This window comes from Lissotriton vulgaris, chromosome 8 (assembly GCF_964263255.1).
Source record: "Lissotriton vulgaris chromosome 8, aLisVul1.2, whole genome shotgun sequence".
In the NCBI taxonomy this organism is placed as follows: Eukaryota; Metazoa; Chordata; class Amphibia; order Caudata; family Salamandridae; genus Lissotriton; species Lissotriton vulgaris.
In genome coordinates this window covers 1,380,934,418-1,380,961,936 of record NC_141696.1, presented here as the reverse complement: position 1 = coordinate 1,380,961,936, position 27,519 = coordinate 1,380,934,418, and positions in this window count along the sequence as shown.

The following is a 27,519-nucleotide window of genomic DNA, read 5'->3' as shown; positions in this document are numbered from 1 at the left end:
TTTATTTATTTATTCATTCGGTTATTTATAGTTTATATTTATTTAAGCAGATTTATGTATTTATTTATTTATTTATTTATTCATTCAGTTATTTGGGTATTTTTAGTTTATGTAAAGCACTAATACCACAGGATGCCCTCTCTGATCTCTTGGAGAGGGTGAAGACAGACATCGGATTATCCGTGATGCGGCTAGGACGATTGAGCAAATTTAACAATGATCCGACTGTTAAATCAGAAGGTCCCAGATCAAACGATAGATTGAAAAGCCTTAAAGTGTTGTGAGGTACAATGAACCAGATGTAGACAGCACACTCCTAAGAGAAGATATCGATGAGGAGGAATCAAATATGGAGGTCGGTGAAAGTCGGATGAGTTCATACATGGATGTCAATGCTAGGTTAGTTCCTGAAATATTTGGTTTAACCCCTTCGATGCTGTTGACGGAACGGTTCCGTCATGCACGTCGGTTGAGCTGTGCGGATGACGGAACCGTTCCGTCATGACTCCGCCCGCGCAAGGCGGAGTCAGCATGGGCGGGGAATTCGCGCCGCAGCGATGCGGTTAATATGGCGTCCAAATGCAGGTGTTTTAGCGTAATTATATGAAAAATTGTAATTTGTAGAAAATAGAGTACTAACTTAATTACTTTTAGAGTGAAGTGTTAATTACAAGCTGCTACTAAGGTACTCATTTTTCATTTCATAAAGCTTTATTCGGTACATATCAAAAATGACCATAAAAGCACATAAAACATACCCACTTGAACAAAGTTGCAGAGATAATCAGTTATACACACATAGATTAAAACATCATACTTTTCCTGGCATTAATTGATTTGTTTAAAAAGGTTGCAGTAAAAAAGCATATGTCTGGATTTTGCATATTAAAAATCAACTTCATTGCATCATTTACAGAACAAACTCCATGTTTTAAGAACATAGGTTTAAGGTAGGCAATACAAAAATTAATGTCGAGATTACATATGAGAATAAAGTGCAATGTGCTTTGTTTGGTTTGGCCATCACACGGGCAAGGGCCACCCGGGTGCTTTTTAGCGCGTGGAAACGCTACCAGATGATGTACCAGCCCGAGCCTAAGTCTGATAAGAACAAATCTATGTGACGGTCTTGTCACTTGACTTAGGTATAATTGGAAACCTTCACTTTCTAGGTATTTGTTATGAAACATACAAGTAGACAGTAGGCCACTATTGTTCGCCCGCCTCTTAGCTCTATAGGACATAAATATGCTCTTCATATCAATTTTTGGAATTGCTACAGCAGGATACGGATCAACCAGAATATTTACATCATAGATTTCCTGAAAACTGTGTACAATATACTTTAACCAGGGAATCCTAAAGTGGTTATCCAGTAAGAGGCAGTCATTGATTACTAGTCTATTAAAGACTATCTCTTCCTTTTGCCAGATAGATCGCCAAATCATTAAGGGCCTTAGGGAGATCAAATCTGACAAATAATTAAGCCATACTTCTCTATGGATTAAATCAGTCAGGGCTGAAGTAGGTAGACACAATAATTTTTTGAGGAAAGTATTTTCCTCAATTTGCAAACGGCCATCAGGGCAGTGTCCCCACACCCCAGCCCCGTATAAGGCGTTCAACACACATCTGGACTGATAGATCTGCATCATGTCCCTGATGCGTCTATCGCCTATCTTTGTCGCGAATCTGAAATCCCCATGGGCACTTTTGCCCATCTTTGCGCGAACATTGGTGATTTCGTGCGACCATGTTCTATCTTTGGCGAAAGTAATTCCTAAATAACAACATTTGTCTACTTGTTGCACTCTCTCGCAATCGATAAAAAAGGTATAGGACCTCTTGCGACCTGCCCCACAGATTATAGTATGGGTTTTATTCTTGTTGATAAGCAGTTTCCTATCCATTTTAAAAACGGAAAACCGATCTATTAGACGCTGGAGGCCTATAGGGGTCTTAGACAGTAACACGGCATCATCCGCATATAACAATACCGGCATGTCAATCCCTTTTACCTGAGGAGCATCAGCATTTATTGTTTTTAGAACTGCATCTACCTCATTAATAAAAAGTGTGAAGAGCAGGGAGGCAAGGACACAGCCTTGTCTAATGCCACACCTAACATTACATTTGGGGGTACACTCCCCTCCAACCCCATATCGAACGCAAGTTTGCAGATTTTCATACACCCGGGCTAGGAAGAAAATTATTCCTTCTGGGGCCCCAAGTTCTAACAGCGTTGTCCATAGGGTCGCATGGTCCACCAGGTCATAGGCGCTACTTAAATCTGCGAAGCAGAGATGAAGAGAACCCTGTTTGGCCTGGGTATATTTCCCTGTTAGCAAATCTAGGTTTATACACTGGTCAAGTGTTACACGCCCTTTCCTAAAGCCATATTGGGTACTGGCTAAGATCCCATTAACCTCCGCCCATTCTTCCTGCCTTACCAGCAATATCCTGCTCATAATTTTGACAGAGGAGTCCAATAGGGAGATAGGGCTGTAGTTTTTTACATCCGACCTATCTCCCTTCTTGTGGATCGGGATTATATTCGATTCTCCCCAAGTCGGTGGGATACCACTGCTCACGGCTGCATCGAATACGATGGTTATAATGGGACTCCACACCAACGGACCAGCTTTATAGACATCTTTAGGAACCCCATCCGGCCCCAGGGCCTTCCCTCCCTTACTGGCACTAATGCCTTGTTTTACCTCTGCAATAGTAAAATCTAGAGGCACAATAGGCCAAGATCTACAATTAGCACCATAGGGGCAATCACATTTAAATATATTAGAAAAATGGGTTACCCAGGCCTCACTAGTAACATTGGGCGTGAGCTCAGGGATCGAGTCATCTTTAAGGAAGGGACAATTAACCGTTGCCCAAAAGAGGGCACAGTTAGACATTTCCGCTGCCTGCGTCAGTTTTTCCCAGGCCTCCTCTTGCAGCTCTCCCTTCCTACGCTTAAGAGCTAGATTATAATCGAATCTCAGCTAAGCTACCGATTTCTGATCCCTTGGCCTGGTCGCCAATGCCTGCTTGAGTTGGATAAGCAATACAGTGCAGGTATGGTCAAACCATTCCTTATTGTAAGTGGTTTCCCCTTGCCGGACCTAGTAATAGTTGAATCTATGAATTTGTTGCTGCTATTAAAATTCCCTAAAATACATTCTGAGTCATTGTCATTATTCCGGATGTCATTAATTTCCACCATACACCCTTTTACAATGGTTTTTAAAATGGCCTCAGATTTTCAACCTTTCCATCTTAATCTCGTCCCATTGGGTCGGTGTGGTTCGATGTTCTCCACAGTTCGCGTAATAGGGACAGACCTGCCTTCCCAAATAGTAGTTACTAAAATAATACAGTTGTGGTCACTCAGTGTGGTTTCTTCAATCCTTGGAGCCATACAAAGTGGTAAAATATTAGATGATACAACTATGTGATCAATGATGGAATTAGTGTTCCTTCTTGTATACGTAGGGATAGTATAACCACACTCATCTTTTACATATGGCAGAATTTCCAAGTCATGATCCGCCATGATTTTGTTTATTGACTCACCATAAATGTTATGGGGGAAGTGAAGATCATCCTCACCTGTATTACTTTTAACCCCACATACCTTTAGAGTAGACATAAAACAAGTTGAAATATTAATATCACCCACCCAAATAAGATCAAAAATAACATTTTCCTCTGCAATCAGTTTCTCTATAGAGGCCTCTAAATCCTTCAAGCACTATGCTGCGTGTTGTCAAATATGTTATTGTAATAGTTGATTAAAAGAACATTACAAGCATGCTTCTCGTGCAGCCAAAAGAATCTGTGAATGAACTCCAACATTCAAATACTTTTCCACAGTTAAAGAATGACTTAAAGAGACCAATATCAAAAGGCCCCCCTTAGGTCTTCCAGACACCGTACTCTGCGCTTGTAAATTATAGGAGACAAAACATCATAACTAACCAAGTCCGTGCACCAAGTTTCTTGAAAACAAATGATGTCATGTGATTTAATAAAATCCATCCAACTCAACGTTTCCCTTTTTGAGGCCAAACAAAAAAAATTTCAGCTAACGATGGATAACCCTTTCTTGCCACAGATAATGACCTGCTCTTGAATAGAATCTCCAGTCGGGGCAACCCCCACCCTTGGCTCAGTTGTATGGTCTCCCCTTAAATCTGTGGCGTTGCTTGGTTTAACCACGTACGTGGGCCCCAGGTCATCTAGTTTTTCCCCCTCTTTTTCATCGGGGATGGGGGAAACCGCCACTTCAATAGCAGGGCGGTCCAGATCATGTCAATTGTTTACATCTAGGGTACTCAGGGCTTGAAACCGATTAGATACAGGTACCTCAAAAGTTGGGTATATGTCAGGGGATCTACTTGGAGGGAAAAAATCCTTATTGACTCTATCATTTGTTGGATGTATGAAGTGGTTGTAAAAATAGCCAAGTGGGCGTAATATGATACCTTGTTCGGTATAGGGTATCAATGTTGCTCTTATCAGGGAAGTTGTGGCATAATAGGGGTTTTTAAAATTAATAATAATGCAGTCACCCTTGATACTTTTATTTGAATTTCCAATCCAGTTGACCCTTCTCTTAGTGAGGATCTGATTGGAATAAATCACAGGGAACCCACATTGACGGTTAAGCCAGAATACCGTTTTATTTTTAAGTGATTCATGGGACTCCTGCTGTGTTAGATTCAAGTTTAGGTTCAGGGGTGGAACATTCGTTAAAACTGCCACATACGGGGCACAATCAGGCGGTAAATTTATTGTATTACTGCGCTTAACTTCATGAATTGGCCTTTCTCTCCTAGACTCTGACGCTACAAGACTTGTCTTACTGATTTGTCTATTTTCCTCCACTGTAGTAACCTTGGCCTTCCCACTGCTGCATTGGACCTCGGGATTGGGTGTTTCCACCGTGGCATTACTGGCATTCCGTTCTTCCGTGGCTTTCATTGAAGTTTTTAATGTTTCACTTTGGAGAGATATCTCTCCACCTAACCTTATGACCTCTCTAGTCAGATTGTCTAATTTAACGTTTAATAAAACTTTCAATTTTGGCAACAAAAATATTAAGTAACTGCTCAGCCTGCGCATCATTTAGAACCACAGTGCTATTGTTACCTGGTTACTCATCTGTGCCTAGAACACGTGGGGGTATTGTTTTAACGCCCTTGCTAGTATTAATAGGACCCCGTTTAATTTGGGTCTTTCTGCATCCCCTTCTTGCTCTAGGAGACGGCGACCTTTGAGTCGATATATTAGTGGTGTCAACCTGCGTTGTTGGTGATTGTACTAAGCCTGTAGATGACAAGGCACCTGAACTACTGGGCTCCCTGCTATCAACATGGGATTCCAGCAGAGGTATTAGGGGCGTTGCTGGTAGGCTACCTGTTTCCAGCGAAATTTGTCGTTCCGTTCTGACTATTTCATCATTAATCACACTTACTGCTCTGACAAGGTAAGTGTCTATGGTTGCACTAGCATGCTCAATAGATGTTTTACTTCCCTTCCGCTTAGACATTGCTAAAAAGAGAAATCACAATTATGCTAAAAATTAATTAAACTAACCATGTACACAAAGCTGGTATAATTAAGATTAACAAGGTGCTGCACGAACACTTAAATATTCTAGTCCAGGCGAATAGTTCAAAATGTCCTTACCCAGAGGGTGGCACTGGATAGTCTTTCTATGTTGCCTGAGTGAAAATTGTGTGGAAAAAAAGAAAACCAAGAACACTGGCCCAGCCCAGCCCTGACAGTCTCGGACGGGCTCAGATGGGCCCGCCCTTGGCCCGGGCTTCACCCGGCGCACGCCCGCGCTCGTCCAGCAGAGCGGGAGGCGTTCCCTGTGAAATAAACTGTAGGGCGTCAGGGGGTGGAGCGCCGTGACGGTGTCTGCGGGGCTCCTGGGAAATGGAGTCCCGGTCTGCTCCCTTCCCTCCTCCGCTGGTCAGGGTACGACTTCCAACACTTAGACCGCTATGAGCGAAACCCCAAGCCAAGTCACTTTACCCAGTTTGATTTTTTTGATCAGGGCATTAGACCAGGACTCACCATCAACGCCACCGCCCTGCAATTCCCTTTCTGCACCCACTTCAGCTTTCCTCCAGTCTCAGTCTCCCTCTTCCAGTAGCACCTCTAGTAACACACTTCGAGCGTTCTTTTTTTCCACCTTTGTGCTTTTGTGCTTTTAAATGCCAGCTACTCGAGGAACCTACACTGCACCATCTCCAGCTCATCACATACTCCGAGCACAGTGCCTCAAAGCCTCTGAAAACGAGCTGCCATGAAAGACAGAAATAGGCAAGATACGGCCGGAACCTCAGCGGACTGCTAGCAGCAGGTTGCACAAGGGTCTCTGCAAAAGCACTGCAACTGATACTGATACTGTTGTCTTATTAAAACAGAAACACGTGGTCTACAAGTTACATGGGTTGTAAATGATAATATTGATGAAAACAATATATGTAGTCTAATTATTTACAGAAACATCACTCAAATAGGCATACATATCCTAATAGTAACTCCAATCCCCTCAGCTATCCGCAACAGGTGGGAGAGGAGAGTGGGCCCAGAGGGTAATTTGTGTCCGCCCGACTCAGCGGGCACATCACAAAGGTCGGCCTCCCAGGCTCGCCCTCACGTCCAGGCCGCTGGGGAGTATCATGGCCTGCGGGGCAGGATACAAGTGTTAGGTTTCGGTTTCCAGGTGTGCTAGTCAAAATTCATGCTGCAGTCCAGAGAATGGTAGGGTACAGGTGCCTTCAAGGGATTTAATTGGGTATTATAGTTTGGATTATTTATGCATTTAAATTATAAGGTAAATAATTGCCTTAGGTGGTGATTATTTCAGAAAAGATAATACCTTAGTAGAACAATGTTTACAAATCACATAGTAAAGACAGTCATCATGTATGATGTCTGCAGTCCGAGATCCTAGAACACCTGGGTGCGTGGGTGGGGTGAACGCCAAATGCGCTGACATTTATTGGATGTGATCTTAATCTGAACTTTGCAAAGGGACCTAGACAGGGTTACAGAAATGGGGGAGTGACACAGGACAGACACACGACCACCAACTTTACAGGGCCATGGGACTGGTTGACGTGTGGAGGGTATCACATCCGGGACAACACTGATACTCCTACATAGCCAACTCCATTGGTACCTTTTCATGGTGGGATTATCTCCTGGTGTCCAGACATCAGAAGGTTAGATTCACACACATGACCTTTCTTCTTTGAGGAATCTCGGATCACTCATCTCTTACCACAGTTTTTCAAATGTGTCTCCCGTGGATGAGAGAGACATGACAGCTGGACCCATGGGAGCTCACAGATGAGAATACTAGGTGACTTGTGGTCACGGCCACGGGCAATTTTTCATGGAGAATGAGGGTTCTGTACAGTACGAGGTTGACTTGTGGGAGGCTTACAGAACCATCCTTAAGGGCCAAATAATAGTGCGCCTAGTGGACAAGCTATGAAAGAGGGAGAAAGAGTGTCAGTTGATTGAGGAGAAACTGGTACAGTTTGAAAGCGACTATGTCACTTCACCATTGAGGGAACTTGCAAATAGAATAGAGGTCTCGAGGCAAGAGTATGCGCACTTGTTGGGTATGGTGGAAAACTTGGGAGAAGCAGGGCTGCAGGAGAGTCCCTTGGAAATTGTTCAAGCATTTGGCAATTCCTTGGAGGGGCTGTACAGGATGCAAGCAATGGCCGACGGACAGGGACTGGAGGCCTTCAATGCCGACCTTCTGACCCCGCCTGAGCCATAAGCAGAAGAATCTATTAGATACAGAAGTCACTGAAGGTGAGGTGGTGGAAGCAGGATCTGAGCTCAGCAGTGATAAGACCGCTGGCCCTAATGGCTTTCTGCCAGAGTTCTTCAAATGTGTAAAATTCAAAGTGGTGAAACCAATGCTTAAAATGTTCTCTAAGGCAAGGAGTCAGGGTGTATTACTGCATACCATACAGCTGCAATGATTTCCCTAATTCATAAGAGGGTAAACTAGTAGAAAAATATGCAGTCTACAGGCCAATCTCATTGATCAATGTGATGATGAAGGTGTTGGCGAAAATTATGGCAAACTGCCTTACACATGTATTGACTCCCTGGTAGATACGGACCTATCTGGGTTCATGCCCTACAACCACACAACACAACATTAGGCGACTGATGGGCTGTTTGACATGCAGCACTAGACTTGAGGAATCAGGGTCCTTCTGGCTCTTGACGCTGTAAAGGCATTTGACTCTGTGGAATGGCCATACAATTGGCATTTCTTAGTTGTGTAGTGTTATGTTATTATGGTTTGTAGAGCACTCGAATACCCGAAGGTGTCGTGGCGCTGTCCGCGGAAAAAGTAGCACGAGATGGCTGAACATTAAGCACAACTATCTTATGTTTATTGATAAAAAAGCCCAGTTCTTAAGGATTTCCTGAAATTAGAAGATCAGGCGATGTCTTATGGTGCAGAGGGAGGGAGTTCATTATCTTTGAGTTGCTAATGACAAAACTGGTTCCTCCCCAGCGTGCCCTTTCAAAGGTTGGCACTACTACATGTCTGTTCTCCGCTGATCTCAATATTCTGGCAGGACTGTACCAGATGAGCTATTGTCTAAAAAATAGTGGGGCAGATTGTGTAAGGCCCAATAGGCAATGCCAAAAGCCTTAAAAATTATTCTACTCTGCATTGGAGTTCCCGTAATGCCTGGGAGGCTGACTGATATTTGGGAATGTTAGAAATAAGGCAAGCTGCCGTGTTTTGTAAAATATGAAGTTTTTTCAACAGTCTCTGTTGTAAGGTGACGTACAGTCCATTACAGTAATAAAGTTTTGATGAGATGAGCGCTGTAACCACCAGTTTTTGAAGGTGGGATGGATTAAAAAGCATATTCTCCCTGATGATCTTTAAGAGAAAGAACACAGCAGACGCAATTTGATTGACTTGATGTTCAAACAGGAGTTTCTTATCGAAGATGACTCTGCGATTCCTGACTTTTTCTGCAGGTGTGGGAACTGGGCCTAGATTAGAGGGCCACCATTCAGGGGACCAAAAAAAAGTTGTTTTCCCTAAACAGAAGGACCTCTGTTTTTTCTGGCTTGAGACTAAGACAATTTCCCCCCCATCCACAAGCTAATGTTTGACATGCAGTTTAAAAAGGTATCAGTTGTTGTGTCAATATTCCCAGGTACAGAAACTATAATTTGGGTGTCATCAGCGTAAGATGCTGCAAAAAAACTGAAATTCTTAATTAGATTAACTAGAGAGGTGATGTAAATGTTAAAAAGAGTAGGGCTAGGGAACGTACCCTGAAGGACGCCACAATGAAGAAAAAAGGATTGAGATGTATAGCCATTTATGGCAACTCGCTGTTCCCTCTCTGATAGAAAAGAAGCTAGGAGGGCTAGAGCAGTGTCTCTAATGCCAAGACTAAGCAGATGATTGATGATAATCTTGGGATTAACCGTATCAAAGGCCGCGGACAGGTCTAATAAAATCATGGCTGCTATGTCTCGTCAGTCAGTGATAGATCCTATCTTTTCAGCTGCCATGATAAAGGCTGTTTAAGTGCTTTGTTCTTTGCGGCACCCAAATTGATTAGCATCGAGTAGATTATGTGAGTTAATAAACTCAGATAACTGAATATTAAGTACCTTGTCCATCACCTTGGCTGGAAGGGGCAGCCGTGAAATGGGGTGATAGTTCGTAGGATCTGAGAAGGGTAGAGTACTTTTTTATCACAGTTAAAATAGAGGCTTTTTTCCAGCTCGTGGGAAAAATTCCCGTATTGATGATCTCATTAAATATGAGAATCAGCTGTGTAGTTTCTGCTACCTGCCACCTGGTGGAGAATTTTGGGAGGACAGGGATCATGTGGTCATACAGATTTATTGCCAAGAATAATAGGGAGTGCTTGTTAAGTGGTGAGAGAGGAAAATGTATTCAGGGTTTCAGATGGCTGGCTAATATTTGGAATTCCTATGGTACATAGTGTCCCAGCAGTAAATCTCGAAAAAACCTTTAAAACTTTGGATTGAAAAGTCTGTGCGAACAAGTCGCAGAAAGATTGATTTATATTGTCATTTGCTGGGATAGGTGGAGTGGACAGAAAGGTAATAGTGCTGAAAAGTTCTTTAGTGGAATCAGATACCTTTTCCCAGGGTAAGATGGAATTTGGTGCTTATTTCCTCTCCTGAGTGACGCTGCTGTGTAAGGACCCTGTGGCGAGAGGCAGAGTCAATAGGGCGCAGTCTAAGGTCTTTACACTATCGAGAGGCACCAGACAAGGATACTTGTTGTTGCCATTACTGTTTGTGGTAGCCCTGGAGCCGTTGGAGGGCTGGGTCCTCAAGGACACACAGATCAGTTAGCCTTATCTGGGCCCCTGGATGGGATGTGATCTCCCTTTACGCAGCCAACATCCTTTTATATCTGACAGAGCACCAAACTCCCTGCTGAAAATCCTGTGTTTCCTAGAAATTTTTGGTTCATATTCGGCACTCCAGATTAATTTGCAGAAATCAGTAGCGTTTTCCAATGGGAAGGAGGGAGGGTCTGGGCCAAACGCGGGGGTACTCATTTCTGTGGTTGACTGAAGGGTTCTGATACTTGGGGATTTTTGTGGCTCCGGATCATTATCTGTTTCTTAAAAAGAATTTGATGAGAGTCCTTGAGGCCCACCGCTATGATGTGGAGAGGTGGTGAAAGATCCCCTGTCTCTGCTGGGCTGGTCAAACCTTTGCAAAGGGATTTATTTGCCTAAAGTCGTATATGTGCTGTAGAACCATCCCTTCCTGATCTGAGTTAAATTCTTTCAGACTAATGGGATCACAAGGGAGTTATTGTGGGATTGTGGAATCCCCCAAACTGCTTTGTCACTGCTGACTAAACACCGGACGGATGGGTATCTTGCTCTTCTGAACCTTTGGCTCTACTACTGGGCCACCGTGCTGCTGGTAATAAATGACGGGCCTTTTCGGCCCAGCGGTGACCATCTTTGCAGGTTGCAGGGTAGCAAGGTCCCCAGAACACTACCTGTGGAGACTGTATGGGGGAGGGGACCCTCGCCTTATCCCATAAAGCCCGTGGGGACAATGTGGAAGCGGGCTACACGATAGCAGGATGATGGGGTAGAATAATACTGGAGACCCTCTTTTGGGACTCAGACCTTCTAAACGTCTGTCCACAAGCCTTCTGTATTGGGGGGGCTGTTATTGTTGTTTGTTTTATCAAAACACAATAAAAAGATATTTTTATATAAATATATAAGGAGGCTGCAAGGGCATCTCCTTATACCTGGGTCTAAAGGCCTGTAGGAGAACGCAAGACATCAGATACTGCTTCCAGAAGTTAAATCTTCTTTTATAATACGTAATATCATTGCCAAATAATTTGTGATGCACAAATATTACAGCAACAATGCTCTAGAACTAAATAACAAGTTTTCAAAATTAAATTCAAATATACTAATATATTAAAATTATAACGAAGAAAAAGATATATATCTCCAAAAAAAAGAGAAAACAATGTTTAATGCTATATCCAAAGTAATAAACATAAAAATAAAAATTAATATCAAACAAATAAACTCCATTAAAATAGAAATGTAAACAATAACACAGATAAAACAAATGTAATATTCCAAATTCCTCACAAAACTGTCAAACAAATTAACATTTGAGAAATAAAATGTACTACCCTTCAACCTAAAACAGTAGGAAAAGTATTGCACTTCAGAAGGATACACTTTGCTATTCCCACTGCCAACCAAGCTACGAGAGGCAAGGTGCTAGAGTTTGGATAAGTCAACTTTACTATTCCCATTCCAACCTAACCAATGGTAGGGAATCCATTGAACTTTTAGGGGGTCAGATTTACTATTCTCAATCAATCCTAAGAAACAGTAGGGAAAACATTGGGCTTTGAAGGGGTCAGAATTATAATTCCCACTCCAACCTAAGTGTAAGGGAAGTGTTTGACTTTGGAGCGGTGGGATTTACTACTATTACTCCATTGTAAGCAACAGTAGGGAAATTGTAATAGTTTGGGGTGGGGTAGATTTACTATTCCCATTCCAATTCAAAATTTTCATACATTCGTGACAAGACTTTTCAGTTCCATCCGGACCTGTACTACTCCAACACCAACCAAGACCAAGACGAGCAACAGCAGCAGCCACCTGAAATGCATCCTGCTCAACACCCGCTCCGTCCACAGACACGCCGTCGAGCTCTGGAACCTGCTCGACACCACAGCCCCAGACGTCGCCTTCCTCATGGAAACCTGGATGAACGCCTCTTCAGCGCCCGACATCGCCATCGCCATCCCAGACGGCTACAAGATCGTCCGAAGGGACCGCATCAACAACACCGGAGGAGGCATTGCCATCATCCACAGGAACACCATCCGCATCACGACCAACACCGACGACACGCTCGCACCCGCCGAGCACCTGCACTTCCAGGTCCACATCAACCCCAAGACCACCCTCAGAGGCACCCTCATCTACAGACCCCCGGGACCACGCACACAATTCAGCGAAGACATCACCGACTTCATCAGCCCGCACGCCCTCCCCTCCGCTGACTACATCCTCCTCGGGGACCTCAACTTCCACCTGGAGAACAACAACGACCGCAACACCACCACCCTGCTGGACAACCTCGCCAACCTCGGACTCAAGCAGCTGGTCACCACCCCCACCCACTACGCCGGACAGACACTCAACCCCATCTTCTCATCCAGCAAGGACATTGCCTTCAACCCAGCCACCGGACTCCACTGGACGGACCACAGCTGCGTCCACTTCAGCTTCAGAAAGACCACGATCGACCACCACCAGCAACAGGTTGCACGCAGAAGCTGGAACAAGATCACAGCCGACCAGCTCGCGACCGCCCTGAGCAAGAACCCACCCACCAGCGCAACGAACCCCAGCCAAGCGGCCACCAACCTCACGAAGTGGATCAGCGACTGCGCAGACGACCTCGCCCCTCTGAAGACCCCGCCTAGCAGACCCGGTAGCAAGAAAGCCCCATGGTTTACCGACGAACTCAAGAGCTCCAAGAAGAACTGCCGAGCCCTCGAGAGAACCTGGCGCAGAGACCCAACACCGGACAACATGACTGCCCTCAAGCTCGCCACCCGAAAACACCACCAACTCATCCACGCCACCAAGAAAACCGCATTCAAGGAACGACTGGACAACAACGCACACAACAGCAAGGAACTCTTCAACATCGTCAAAGAGCTCTCCAACCCCAATGCCGGAAACAACGACATCACCCCTTCGCAAGACCTCTGCAACTCCCTCGCCTCCTACTTCCACAACAAGATCGCGGACAGACCAACAGCTTCAGCACTCAACCGACGCACGCCACGACCGAACCACCGCCCCCCACCACCACCCTCCGCGCCTGGACCCCGATCAGCACCGAAGACACCGTCCGCACAATGAACTCCATCCACTCCGGATCTCCTACCGACCCCTGCCCTCACCACGTCTTCAACAAGGGCGACGCTGTCATCGCACCCCACCTGCGGGACATCATCAACACCTCCTTCGACACCGCTACCTTCCCAGAGAGCTGCAAGCACGCCGAACTCAACGCTCTACTAAAGAAGCCATCAGCCGACCCCACCGACCTCAAGAACTACCGCCCCATCTCGCTGCTCCCGTTTCCTGCAAAAGTCATCGAGAAGACCGTCAACAAGCAGCTGGCCGCCTTCCTCGAGACGAACGGATCCCTCGACCTCTCGCAGTCTGGCTTCCGGGCCAACCACAGCACCGAGACCGCCCTGATCGCAGCCACCGATGACATCCCAGCTCTGCTTGACAACGGAGAAACAGCGGCCCTCATCCTCCTAGACCTCTCGGCGGCCTTCGACACTGTCTGCCACCGTACACTAGTGCAGCGACTCAGCAACGTCAGAATCCAGGAGAAGGCACTGGAGTGGATCATCTCCTTCCTCGCCCGTAGGACACAGAGAGTCAGCCTCCCCCCGTTCAGATCTGAAGCCACCGAAGTCATCTGCGGCGTTCCTCAAGGCTCCTCGCTCAGCTCAACCCTCTTCAACGTGTACATGAGCCCCCTCGCAGACATCGCACGCCAGCACAACCTCAACATCATCTCCTACGCCGACAACACCCAGCTGATTCTCTCCCTCACCAACGACCCCGCCAGAGCCAACCTCCACGAAGGGATGAAAGAGGTAGCCGAATGGATGAAGAACAGCCGCCTGAAACTGAACTCGGACAAGACGGAAGTCCTCATCCTGGGATCCTCACCCTCCGCCTGGGACGACTCCTGGTGGCCCCCCGCCCTAGGCAGCTCACCCAAACCAACAGACCACGCACGCAACCTAGGCTTCATCCTGGACTCCACCCTCTCCATGACCAGACAAGTCAACGCCGTCTCCTCGTCGTGCTTCAACATCCTGCGCATGCTACGAAAGATCTTCCGGTGGATCCCCACCGAGACCAGGAAGACGGTCACCCAGGCCCTCGTCACCAGCCGTCTGGACTACGGCAACTCCCCCTACGCCGGAACCACCGCCAAACTCCAGAAAAGACTTCAGCGGATCCAGAACGCCTCAGCGCGACTCATCCTGGACATCCCCGCCGCAGCCACATCTCCGGACACCTGAGAGACCTGCACTGGCTCCCGGTCACCAAGAGAATCACCTTCCGACTCCTCACCCACGCACACAAAGCCCTACACAACCAAGGACCAGGATACCTCAACAGCCGCCTCAACTTCTACGCTCCCAAACGCCAGCTTCGATCGACCGGCCACGCCCTCGCCACCGTCCCCCGCATCCGAAGAGCCACCACAGGGGGACGGTCCATCTCCTACCTCGCCGCCAAGACATGGAACTCCCTCCCGACCCACCTCCGCCTGACCCAGGACCACCTCGCCTTCAGGAAGCAACTCAAGACCTGGCTGTTCGAGCAGTAGCGGTCCCCCCTCCCCTAGCGCCTTGAGACCCTCTGGGTGAGTAGCGCGCTATATAAATGCTTTGATTGGTTGATTGATTGATTATTTAGAACATGGAGGTGAGGATTGTGCTTCTCTATTCTTTACCACTTTATTTACACAATAAACATACCCCTTTATTTGCACAATAAATGTTTGAAAAAAATACATATCCCATGATACTCTATAACCACATGACCAACCATAGAGCAAGTGCCCTATATAACACCCTTCTCATGTAAATATATCCTCTTTCTTTGTAAAGATCTCAGAAGAAACAGTTAATGTAATTCAAAATTATACAATGCTAGGAACATCCAGAATCAGGATCCTGTAAAGACAGGGAGCCCTCTCTCAGGTATAGCCAAGGTAAGACCCAATGTGGGTCTGCTTCATAACTCGGACCAGCGGGAACCCAAAAACATACGGAAGTCGAGCCGACCTCTCCATTGGGAACTATATCTTCACCACACCAGGGGGCCCATAGCACAGAAAGCTCCACCACTCTAGTGATCATTTTCCATCCGAACCTGATTCAGGCATAAGAAAGCCATAAAACTGATTTCACCAATATGCCACAAAACCAGGACATTCAAATTAGGAAGGGAACATTAGGAAACAGATCCATTACATAAAAGAGCTGTAAAACATATTATACATTGAAAGGGATAATCCTCGCCTCCGTGTTCTTAAAAGAATTGTAAATTCTTATCACAAATATTTTCAAATTTTGAATTCTATGTCAGGACCAGAGGCTCCGATTATGCTTGTTTAAAGCCTAGCCACCACAACAGAAGCCACATCAACAATGGGTTTACAACAGAATGTTTTAAAAGTAGACTCTGCCGACAAGTCTGTCGCTTTCAAAATGTCAGAGAGAGTAGAGCCTAATACAACAGATTTTGAAGCAATTGCACCAAGTGCTGAATGGTCCCCAAACATGGACACATCAATACCTGCTTCACCCATAAGCCAATGCACCCATCTCACCAGGGTAGCCAGGGATCACTAGGCAAAAGGGTTTCTGCAAGGCGATCAACAATTGCCCTTTCATTTCAGAACGAAACTCAGCAGTACTCACCTCGTACGCTTTCACACATTGTGCCACGCACAGTTTAGGATTATCCAGAAATGCAGGATAAGAAATCAAATCAGTATTGCATTTGGTGGATCTAGACATGAAGAAAGTGGCCCCTTCAGGGGAGAAAGTGCGCTCCGCCAAATCCAATGCACAGATGTCAGACACTCTCTTACATGAAACAAGATAAAGCAGCATGGTAAGCTTGGCTGACAGCTGCTTCCATGACAGATACTTATTGCTCGGCCATGAGTCCAAGGATTGTAGGACAATGGACACATCCCACAACACTGAGTACTTAGGACGAGGTGGACAGACCATACGGATGCCCCTCAGAAGCTTGCACACTATGGGATGCTCCCCTATTGGTTTACTCTCCACTGGAGCGTGTCCGGCAGAAATGGCCGACCTAAAGTTATTAATTGTTCTGTAAAAATGTACATTTTGAAGTTAAAAACAGGAAAGTTTAAAACATTTGGACAATGCCGTTAGTGGGTATGCTGGAACTTATTAAATTAGTTAATGATTTCCTTTTTTTCCAGTTCTGTTGCTGCCATTTTGAGGAATTGTATAGCTGTACAGGACAGTTGGATTGATAGCCCTCACACGCATTGGATGACAGCTGCTCTACATGACTTTATTTGTTCCTTCCTGAAGGCTTCCCGGAGGACCGTTCTTCCGGTCTCCACCAGGGAGGGGCATATGCATAGTAAGTGTAAAAAATACTCATCCCATCCTCCGCATAAGCGACATTCCTTGGATTGCCAGGGGTATTTCCATTTTGGTGTCAGGTCTTTTTATGGAAATGACCCCAGCCTCAGTAACGTTAGGTAGTGTTTTTTCTCCTGGGAGAAGTGATCTTGCAAGTATGGTTGAGGTTTCAGCCGCTGATAGCCTTGAATCACGGCCCAAGCATGGTTTTTTAGACTGCTGTTTTGTCCATTAATAAGGAAGTCCTTTTGATTACCTTATTCACTACGATTTTGAAACTGGAGTAGGTGGGGAGGGTGAGCCAGCTCTCCTCAACCTGCAATGCCACAAGGGAGTCCTTCAGAGCACTGAACGTTGAGTTACTTAGCCTGGCTTGGGTTTCGATTTCCTTCCAGCAGTGGTGTGCAAGGGTGTTGTCCTCTGCATCCCTCATTCTCCAATAGTATTTGGTTAATGCCCCTTGTCTGTCGGGAGTCTGGTTTCTCAGACCATATTCAAGACGAATTTGGGGTTGTGAAATGTGTCGGGGGATTCAGAACAGGACCGTAAAGAGAGTTGATTGAGCAGAGTTTGGGAGATGGCATCTTTCAAGTTTAGGATTTCTGAGCCGTATGAAATCGAGGGTAGGAATTTTGCTGAAATGGCTTTAAGCAAATGGCCTTTAGAACACCCTGTGAGTTTTTTCTTTGAGACTCTGAAGGCGAACTGCAGTTGTTTGGCTCTGGTACAGCCATGTCCCAATTGTAATTTGAAGTTGAGGTTACAGTCGATTAGGAAACCTAGATATTTGTATGAGTCTACCGGGGACAGAGGTTGCCCCTCCAGGTGCCAGATGAATTTGCGGTAAGCCTTTATTTTAACTCGTCTGGCAAAGCGTATCACTTTTATTTTTGGTGGTTGATGGTTAATTGGGCCTTGGTGGTATAAGCTCCTAGTTTGGTGATGAGTCGCTGCAGACCTACAGGTGTTAGAGCAAGGAGCACAATGTCATCCGCGTATTGAAGACTGGGTGTGGGGATGTTGCCCAGTTTTGGGGGGTCTGATTGAATTGACCGTAGTTGATTGTCAAGGTCGGCAATGTAGATGTTAAAGAGGCAGGGTGCCAGCATACACCCTTGTTTTAACCCATTAAGGGTTTGGAACTTTTTGGTTATGCTGTGCCCGTCACCTTGCATGACCTGAACCCACGTCTGGGAATACAAGTTGATTATAGCGTTCAAGAGTTTGGTTGGGACACCCCAGTTGTGCATTTTTACCCATAGCTTGGCTCTTGGGACTTTGTCGAAGGCTGCTTTCAGGTCTATGAAGCATGCATACAAAGGCCTGGACTTTATGAGAGCTTGGTTGGCTAGCAAGGGGACCGTGGAAATGTTCGTGAGTGTACCCATCCCTGCCCTAAATCCTGTTTGGGTGTAGGGAATGAGGTTTCTTCTTCTGACCCAGTCCTCCAAGTCAGCCAGCTAATTTGATGCATACATTTTAACCTCCATATCGATTAAGGCTATCAGACGGTAGTTGGAGGGGTCGGAGCGGGCACCCGACTTATATATTTGGTTTAAAATACTGCCCCTCCAGGAGTCTGGGATGGTAGAAGATGCTAGGATTGAAGAGAAAAGTGGCGTGAGGAGTTCCGACCAGAATGAGGGATTATGCCTGAACAAGGCGTTTGGCAACTCGTTGGGTCCTGGTGCTCCCTCAGACCAGAGTTTTTTAATGATTTTTAGTACTTGCTCCTTCCGGGTTTGCGGAGAATATTGGAATATTTCAGAGTTGGGAGTGATTTTGATGCGGCCTGCTGCAATTGGCTTTACGCCTGGGTCTGAGCCATGAATTGCTGGGCAGACCATCGACTTATCATTGTATAAGTAATCGATGTGGGCTCTCCAGGAGTCCTCCATGATGTCAGAATTGTGATGCTGGTTCTTGCCATTTGCTAACTGGTTGATTATTTCCCAGAAGAGCCTAGAGTCCCTTTGTTTGGTGGAATGATGGAGTTTGACCCAGAGTTTTTCTTGGAACGCTTTTTTTGCTGCCTTAATGTCTTTTTTTAGGTCTTTTCTGGCTTTGGTAATTAGTTGCAAGAGGTCCTGGGAGGGCGTGGGGGGATGAAGCACTGGGTTCTTAGTCTCCTAAGGTATTTGTTCAATTGTTGTTTTTGTGTCCTGAGTTTTTTTGTGAACCAATCAGCCCCTTGGAGTCTTTTTACTTTTTTTCCTGTGGCCTGCTTACTAAATTTTTGATTTAATTCTAGGGTGAAGCGCTATCGGTTCTGTTTGAAATCCTTCTAGGAAGTGGGTGCATGTCCCCATGATGTTGTCGATCGAATCGGATTTCCATGCCAGACGTTTTAAATTGAAGCATTGCGTTTGGTGGGATAATACTCTGGATGGCACTGGGTTGTCTATGTTACTTAGTAACGTAAATGATTGCGGTTGGTGGTCGCTATCGGTCCTATCCAATATTTGAAAATTTGTGATAAATGGGAAGAGCTCATGATCCGTGAAAGTGTAGTCTATTGTTGAGGCTGATTTTTGAGTGATCCTGGTGTATGAGGCTGGACTGTCTGTCGGGCTGCTCCCATTTAGCATTCTCATTGAAAGCTGCACCAGACTGGCCGTACATCTCTTGCCGAGCGTGTCTCATTGTTTTGGTGCATGTGTACGCTCGTTAATGTCTTGCAATAAGTTCATATTAAAGTCCCCTGACAGGATGATGTTTGCATCCTGATGGGCGAGTTTTAGAGTTGTCATTGTTGCTAATAAGTGATCTACACTTGTCTTTCTTCGATTAAACACTGGATGAATATAGATGTTAAATATCAGCAGACAGATGCGAGGTGGGGCTTCGAGTTTGACACATTGCTGCCAAAAGGACTCGAAGTCTATTGTTGAAGCTTGCCATGGAATATCGGTTGAAACTAACATTGAAAGACCTCCTTTGGCTCTCCCTAATTTTCCGGCTTTTTTGGCGGGCCTCTGAAATTCCTTGTATCGGGTTATGGGTGTAGGATTAATCATCCAAGTTTCCTGGAAGAGAATAATGTTATACTTTGAGATAAATTCCATGAAGCCTGGATCTTCAAGTTTAGTGCTAAGCCCGAACACATTCCAGGAGCAGATGTTGCAGCCTTGGGGTGGGTTGGTAGCTTCGTGGGTGTTGATTCATGCCTTATCTTGAGGTGATCCGGCTGCAATTCGGTCCCAAAGTCCAGAGGGCTTAATGGATACTGGGTTAGCAAAGGTGATGGTAATGTTCTTCGTTATGCACTCATTTCTTTATTGGGGAGTTTGGTGGTCTGGGGCTTTTGCCCCCTTTAAGAAACCCTCTGATTGATAGATTGGTTGGAGCAGGTTGGGATAGCAAGAGTGGTCGATCTTTTTTAACTTGACGCCCCACTTTGCAAATTGGTCCCACTGCTACCAAATTTGTTCAATAAAAGAGGTAGCTGAGAACGAGGCTGTGGTAATTTCTTGTCCCATGAAGTGTGTATTCTGTTTAAATGCAATACTAACAATGTCGCTGGTAGTTATGTGGCTCAGGGGGCAGAGCTTTAAAGAGTTTAAGTAGGATGCTTCTGTTTAAGATGTTGTGGTTTCCCCTTGATAGATAATGGGAGATAAAGTCCAATTTGTTGGAATTTGAGAAGAAATCCTGATGCGACGGTGTACAGCCCTTCCCAAAGCTTTATTGGCATGTGGTGATTCTGTAGTTTTCGAAGAAGTGATCAGGGTTATCGCCGCCTTCCTCGAATCCAACAAATCCCTAGACCCTTCACAGTCCGGCTTCCGAGCCAAACACAGCACGAGACCGCCCTCATCGCAGCAACAGACGACATCCGAACTCTACTGGACAACGGAGAAACAGTCGCCCTCATCCTACTTGACCTCTCCGCAGCCTTCGACACAGTCTGTCAAAGCACCCTTATACAACGCCTCAGCAACGTAGGAATACAAGGAAAAGCATTAGACTGGATCATCTTGTTCCTCGCCGGAAGAACCCAGAGAGTCCGCCTTCCCCCTTTTAAATCAGAGGCCACCGAAGTCATCTGCGGCGTACCACAAGGATCTTCACTCAGTCCCACCCTCTTCAACGTATACATGAGTCCCCTCGCATCCATCGCGCGCCAACACAACCTCAACATTATCTCCTACGCAGATGACACCCAGCTGATCCTCTCCCTCACCAATGACCCAAACACCGCCAAAACCAACCTACACGAAGGGATGAAAGAAGTAGCCGAGTGGATGAAGAACAGCCGCTTAAAACTGAACTCGGACAAAACGGAAGTCCTCATCTTAAGATCATCCCCCTCCGCCTGGGACGACTCATGGTGGCCACCGGCCCTGGGAACCGCACCCATACCAACGGACCACGCACGTAACCTGGGCTTCATCCTGGACTCCTCCCTCTCGATGACCAGACAAGTCAAAGCCGTCTCATCATCATCCTTCAACATCCTACGCATGCTCAAAAAAATCTTCAGTTGAATGCCCACCGAAACAAGAAAAACGGTCACCCATGCTCTGGTCACAAGCCGACTGGACTACGGAAACACCCTTTACGCCGGAACCACAGCCAAACTACAGAAAAAACTCCAACGCATTGAAAACGCCTCAGCCAGACTCATCCTAGACATCCGCCGCCAAGCTCACATCTCTGATCACCTGAAAGACCTCCACTGGCTCCCCGTCAACAAGAGAACAACGTTCCGTCTCCTCACCCACGCACACAAAGCCCTCTATGACCTAGGACCCGAATACCTCAACAGGCGCCTGTCCTTTTACACCCCCACCCGCCAACTACGATCGTCCAATCAAGCCCTCGCCGCAATTCCACACATCCAAAGATCCAGCATGGGGCGAAGATCCTTCTCCTACTTAGCGGCAAAGACCTGGAATTCTCTCCCCACCCACCTCCGCCTTACACAAAACCACCTCTCCTTCAGAAAACAACTAAAAACTTGGATATTCGATAAGTAAAGTTCCCCCCCCTCCCTCAAGCGCCTTGAGACCCTCTGGGTGAGTAGTGCGCTATACAAATTGAAACTTGACTTGACTTGACTTGACTTGGGTTAAATGTTTATGGACCTTTATCCGGGTTGCTTGGTTGTTTCCCGCGTTTGAGTTATTACCTGTGTCTGTTTGGCAAGTATCTTCCCCTAGGTTTTACGTGACTGAATATACTATGCGTGGGCTTATTGTACCTGTATCTTTCATAACTTTCTTAAGTTTAATTGGGGAGTTCTCTAAGTGTATTGCCTTGGTGGTTTTAAAGAGTTTTTCTTTCCTTGGTGGCTTAAATATACTGTATACTTTCTCAGGCTGAGGTAGTTCACTTTTGATGTTATTTAGGCCGTTCAGAGGGGTGGGTTGCGTAGATGGAAGGTTCAATTGATCAGCATTTGAAGTTGCATCCGGAGAAGTGACGGCGCATCGTGGTCACTCTATTTCAATCCCTGATCGGTGTTGAAAGGAGATAAATTGATTGCCTATCTAGAGTGCCTTTAGTTTCTTGTTTTTCTTTGACGTTTTCTCTCACGCTTGGTTAGTGTCTTGATTGATGTAGATGGCTCAGCTAGTGGTTGCTCCCCATTTTTGGTTGGTTGAAGGGCTGAGATGTTTGGGTTGGTAACGGTGGTTGCTGTAATTGTTCTGAGATGGAAACCGCGGCACTTGGTATCTGCTCACCCACGTGGCTGGGTGGTTTGGTATCCGTCGCCCATGGTGCATTGTGGTCTTGCTCTGTTTGAGGGGCATTCTTTTTTTAAGCTTCCCTGGTTGTGACCAGTATATCTGACAGAATGGTGGGAACCTCCGCTAGTTTGTCTATTATTTGAGTGCAGTGGCAGTTACACATTTGATATGTAGTTTCCTGGTCTCACTGCACCCTCGAGACCATCTCGTTGAAACTTTGCAGTTTCTGTTCTACCCCCTGACCGTGGATTGCTAGGATGTTTAAACGGTCCACTTGGGTATCCAGCTTGTCTGCGTGGTAAGACATTGCTTTGGCAATTGTGTCCAATGTTTGTAGCAAGAGCTGCCAGGCTGATTGAGCTGGAATACTGCCTGGTTCGGTTGGAGAAGCCTGGGTGCCATTTGTCCTATGTATTGAGCATGCTGACGGAGGGGAATGTAGAAAGGCCGGGGTCCTGCTGAGATGTTCCCTAGATTGGGATGATGGCTGCAAAAGGTTTGAGTCCTGCATAGCAGGGAGGGGGGACTGCACCTCCTGTTGGGTTGCCTGGCAAGGGGACTGACAGTGATGCTGTGCTGCTTGCGATTCGAGCAAAAATGAAGAAAAATGTTTTTTTTGTAGGATTCGGGTAGGCAAATCCCTGGACCCCAATTTTTTTGACGCCCTGGGTTTTTGTCTGGTTCCCTGTTAAATTCCCAGTTGAGTGCGAGATGTTTGGGGTTGTCTCGTTGGCAGGTGCCCCTTCATAGTAACTTTGGGGTCCATCTGTACATGGGGAAAATAAAAGTGATGTCTGATGTTTGGCATAATTGACGGAGGTGGGAGGATTATGTATTTGTGCCTCAAAGACTTGGTTGTTTTGCTTGTGTCTGAGTTCAAACGGGATGAGCGCTTTGGATGATAAGAGTTGGAGGCTTGGAATACCTGTGGATGCTTCATGGGGGACTTCCAAACATTGAGGTGACTGAGAACCTTTCCTACTATGCTCCAGGTTTGAGATTTTCCCACTAGGAGTATGTGTTGTGACCTCACTCGCTGGGCTGATGCTGATTTTGCCTCTTGTGTTGAAGGCGCCGGAGTTACTGTGGTGGCGGTATCGGTTTGATGAAGTAGGTTCTATAACCACTTTTAAAAAGTCCGTAATCAATGCCCATTTGCTGTTGTTTGGTGCTGAGTGGTGCCTAGGTGGGGCCGTAGAGATGGTCTTGGTACTGCTGCTCCATTTTGCTACTGAAGTCGCTACAGGAGTCGCCGCTGTAGGTCTTTTTAGCCAGTTGCTTGCAGTTGCTACGGTTGTTGCTTTTATAGGCGCTGGCAGCATGTCAGTTGAGGCTCCTGGTTCTAGCCCCTGATGTGTTTCGTTTTTGGCAGAAGGACTGGGGCCAGGGGAGACCATGCTTTGGAGTTCTTTGGCTGCTGCCTCTTTAGCTTTCTCCTTGTTCTTTAGTGGAGGCGCGCTTCTCACTTTCCCTGACCGCATCCTCTGTTACACAACCCTGGAGCGGAGAGTGGGTGTGGCTGCAATTGGGTGGGGGTATCGAGAGGTGATACAAGTTGCACAGAGTGTGTGAGGCAGCTGAGTTCTATGTTCTGTTGCATAGTGGCAGTCAATTGCAGTGGCAGTGGCAGTAGTAACGGTAGGTGGCGGTGGGAGGGTTGAGGGAAGCGGTGAGCAGAGCTCGCTGGAGGTCGCAGGCCTGGCCGCCACCGCAACTTTTTCGGCGCACTTCACTCTCTTGCTAAGGGAGGCCGTGCTCTCGCCATCTTACACAATTGAAACCCCCTGGTATCGCACCAGCGCACCTGCCCACTTGCCTGTGTTGTTGCTTGGCTGCGCACACCAATTGCACTGCAGTCCGACCTCAGGTCCAGGTCCGCCTCCGCCTCTTGAAGGCTCTTCTGACCTCACTCACCCCCAGGCTGCCTTCTTGGGTATCGCCTTCTTGGGTCTCGCAGGCTTAAGTGCTGAACTTGCTGGAGGAGGGAGGGGTGCTGTCTTTGCCGCAGAGGCGGGGGCTGAGACGGAGAGGGCGGTGAATGGGAGCTAGCGGAGCGAGCCGGCCAAGGAACGCTCAAAAGTGCAGCTGGACCCCCTGGTGAAAAGTCCTGGGTCGTGAAGTCGGGAAGTTGGGAAAGGCAAGGCTGCGGCGCTTCGATGTTGGAGATGTTGCCGTCCTCCCCCACTGCAACCTGCGGGCGGTGTGAAAATGCGGCGGCTGGATTCCTTCCCCGGACTGGCGCAACGGAAACAGAGAAATGCGTTTCTCTTTGAACTAACAGGAGCGCACAGCTCTCTACATGAAATGCAGTCTCTATGCAATGTGGTTCACAGGATCCGCGGCTTACCGCAGCACCGCAACACTGCTGCAGGCCAATTTCCCACTCCTCGGGCCTTATTTATGAAGGCTTGCGTCAGTTTTGCGCCGCCGGTGCGTCACTTTTTGTGACGCACCAGCGGTGTAAAAAATGCGCCCTGTTGCGCCATATTTAAAAAGTGACGCATCTAGGTAGATGCGTCACTTTTTAAACCCCCTGCGCCACATTGTACCTGCGTCAGGTATAATGTATGCAGAGGGGGCGTTCCCCCACAAAAAGCCACGTAATAGTGACGCAGTGAAATCTATGAGATTTCACTGCGTCACTTTTAGGACGCTGTTGCGTCAAAATCTTGCGCCTGCCTCACAGCAGGCGTAAGACTGACGCAAGCCCTTTCACATGGGGCTTTCCCCATGTGAAAGGACGCATTGCTGGAGTTGCGTCACTTTTGTGACACACTCCAGCAATGCGTCACTTTTGTGCTTACAGATACGTCAGAAATACTGACGTATCTGTAACTCCTTGCGACATGATGCGTCATACATTAAATATGACGCATCAGGAATGTCGTAAGGAGTATGCAGTGAAAAGTGACGCATCGCTGTTTTCACGCAGCGATGCGTCACTTTTCATAAATGAGGCCCCTCGACCTTTGCTGTGACACCTGGTGCGGCTTGCCGGGGGCGGCTCGCGGTTTCACCGAGTTCGCGGTTCTCCTGGCCTCCTGCTACTGCCTCACTCACCGCCGCCGCTGATGCTTCTGCTGTTTCTGCTCTGCTCGAGTGCTCACTCTGCAAAACGCGGCCTGGATATCCCATAGGATCCCCGGACTGGATATCCCATAGGATCCCCGGACTGGATATCCCATACGATAGACAATTGTTCTATATGCCATACCTGCAGAGGCGAGGGAAGACAGAAAATTAATCATCAAAGAGTAATGTGCTCCAACGGGAGTACTGTTCCTCTCACCAGCTACCCCAGCATTTTTTCAATCGGAGGAATATTGTTTGTGGGTGTTAAAGGACCACACCAGATTGATGAATTTGTTAGCCTTTCGTGAAAGACCAGGGCCACTCCATCTGTCCCGGAAACCCTCCAAGGCACTAGGGAGAGGTGGGGTGACAAGATCAACGGATGTGGAAGTCCACCTATATCCATAAGGATATTCCAATGAAAGGGAATCATGATTGGACTGCCACAAGTCAAATCCAGGAGAACTGGGATTCTGGCTTGTGCTCTCCAAAAGGGCGTTACCAACACTAGTTCTGCTCGTTGACGATGCACCTGCGCTAACGCCCTGGGAATCATTAAGAACCGGGGAAATGCGTAACACCGCTTGGGAACCCAGACTTGCAGAAAGGCATCCGTGGCGAGGGCTTCTGGGTCAGGGCGCCAACTGAAGAAGGCTGGGATCTAATGATTGAGATGTGAGGCAAACAGGTCTATCATGCAAGTGCCCCAGAGACAATTCAACACATGGAAAACTCCAAGATGGAGCCTCCAGTCGCTGAAATTTCGAAAATGTCGGGACTGCCAATCCGCCACTGTATTGCTCTGGCCCGGGAGATATTCTGCCACCACTGAGATCCGATGCTGAATGCAAAATTGCTAAAAGTCTTTGGCAATATCCGCCAGAGTGCAAGATTTCGTCCCCCCATCCTTTTCATATAACGAACTGCTGAGACATTGTCCATGCGCAGCAGGATGCTTCAATCCAACTTCACCGGCGAGAGTCTGCGAATGGCAAAGGAACTAATCAGGAGCTCCAAATAATTAATGTGTAAAGAGAGTTTGTTTTGAGACCAGCAGGCCCCCGTGGAAACTGCGCTGCACCTGGCTCTCCAACCACAACGGTTGGCATCTGACTCAATCACAATTCCAGAATTGAGCCAAAGATTGCTCTGCCGTTCCATGCCTCCATGTGATCCAACCACCACAACAACTCTGACCTTACTTCCTCTGAGAGGAAAATCTGTTCGGCATAGCTGAGGCCTTTCCAGAGATGCCGAATTTTGAGTCTCTGCAGTGCACAATAGTGATGGGGTCAGGAAAAATGGCTCATGTTGATAATGCTAGCAACCCCACTACCGGGCAATCGATCACGCTGATACAGTCTGCCTATTCAAAATCGATCTCAACTCCTTCTTGATATTCTTGACCTTCTGAAGTGGGAGAATCAGGTGGCAGTTGAGAGAGTCGATCTGAAACCCCAGAAACTCTACGCTTTGGGCCGGGGTCAGAACCGCTCTCTGTGCTTTCACAATAAAACCCAATTCCTGGATCAGGGAGATTGACAGTTCCAGGTGAGTGACCACTAGATGAGGGTATTGCGCCATGATGAGGATGTCGTCCAGGTAAACAATTAGCCGGACACCCGAGCCATCAACAACTCTACTACCAGGCATAGGAGCTTTGTGAAGCACCATGGAGCGGAGTACAGGCCGAAGAGGAGGACTTTGCATTTGTAGCAGACATCTTGGCACATAAATTGCAGAAAGTGTCGGTGCGGCGGGAAAATGGGAACGGAAAGATTGCATCCTTCAAATCCAGCTTGTCGGAGAAGATCTCACAACAAATAGATGCCCTCCATCTTGAAGTGATGCTATACCACCCAGCCATTGAATTCCTTTAGATTTACAACCTGTCAGGAGCCATCGCCTTTCTTCTCCACCAGGAGGACACAACTGAGAACCCCAAGAGGATGA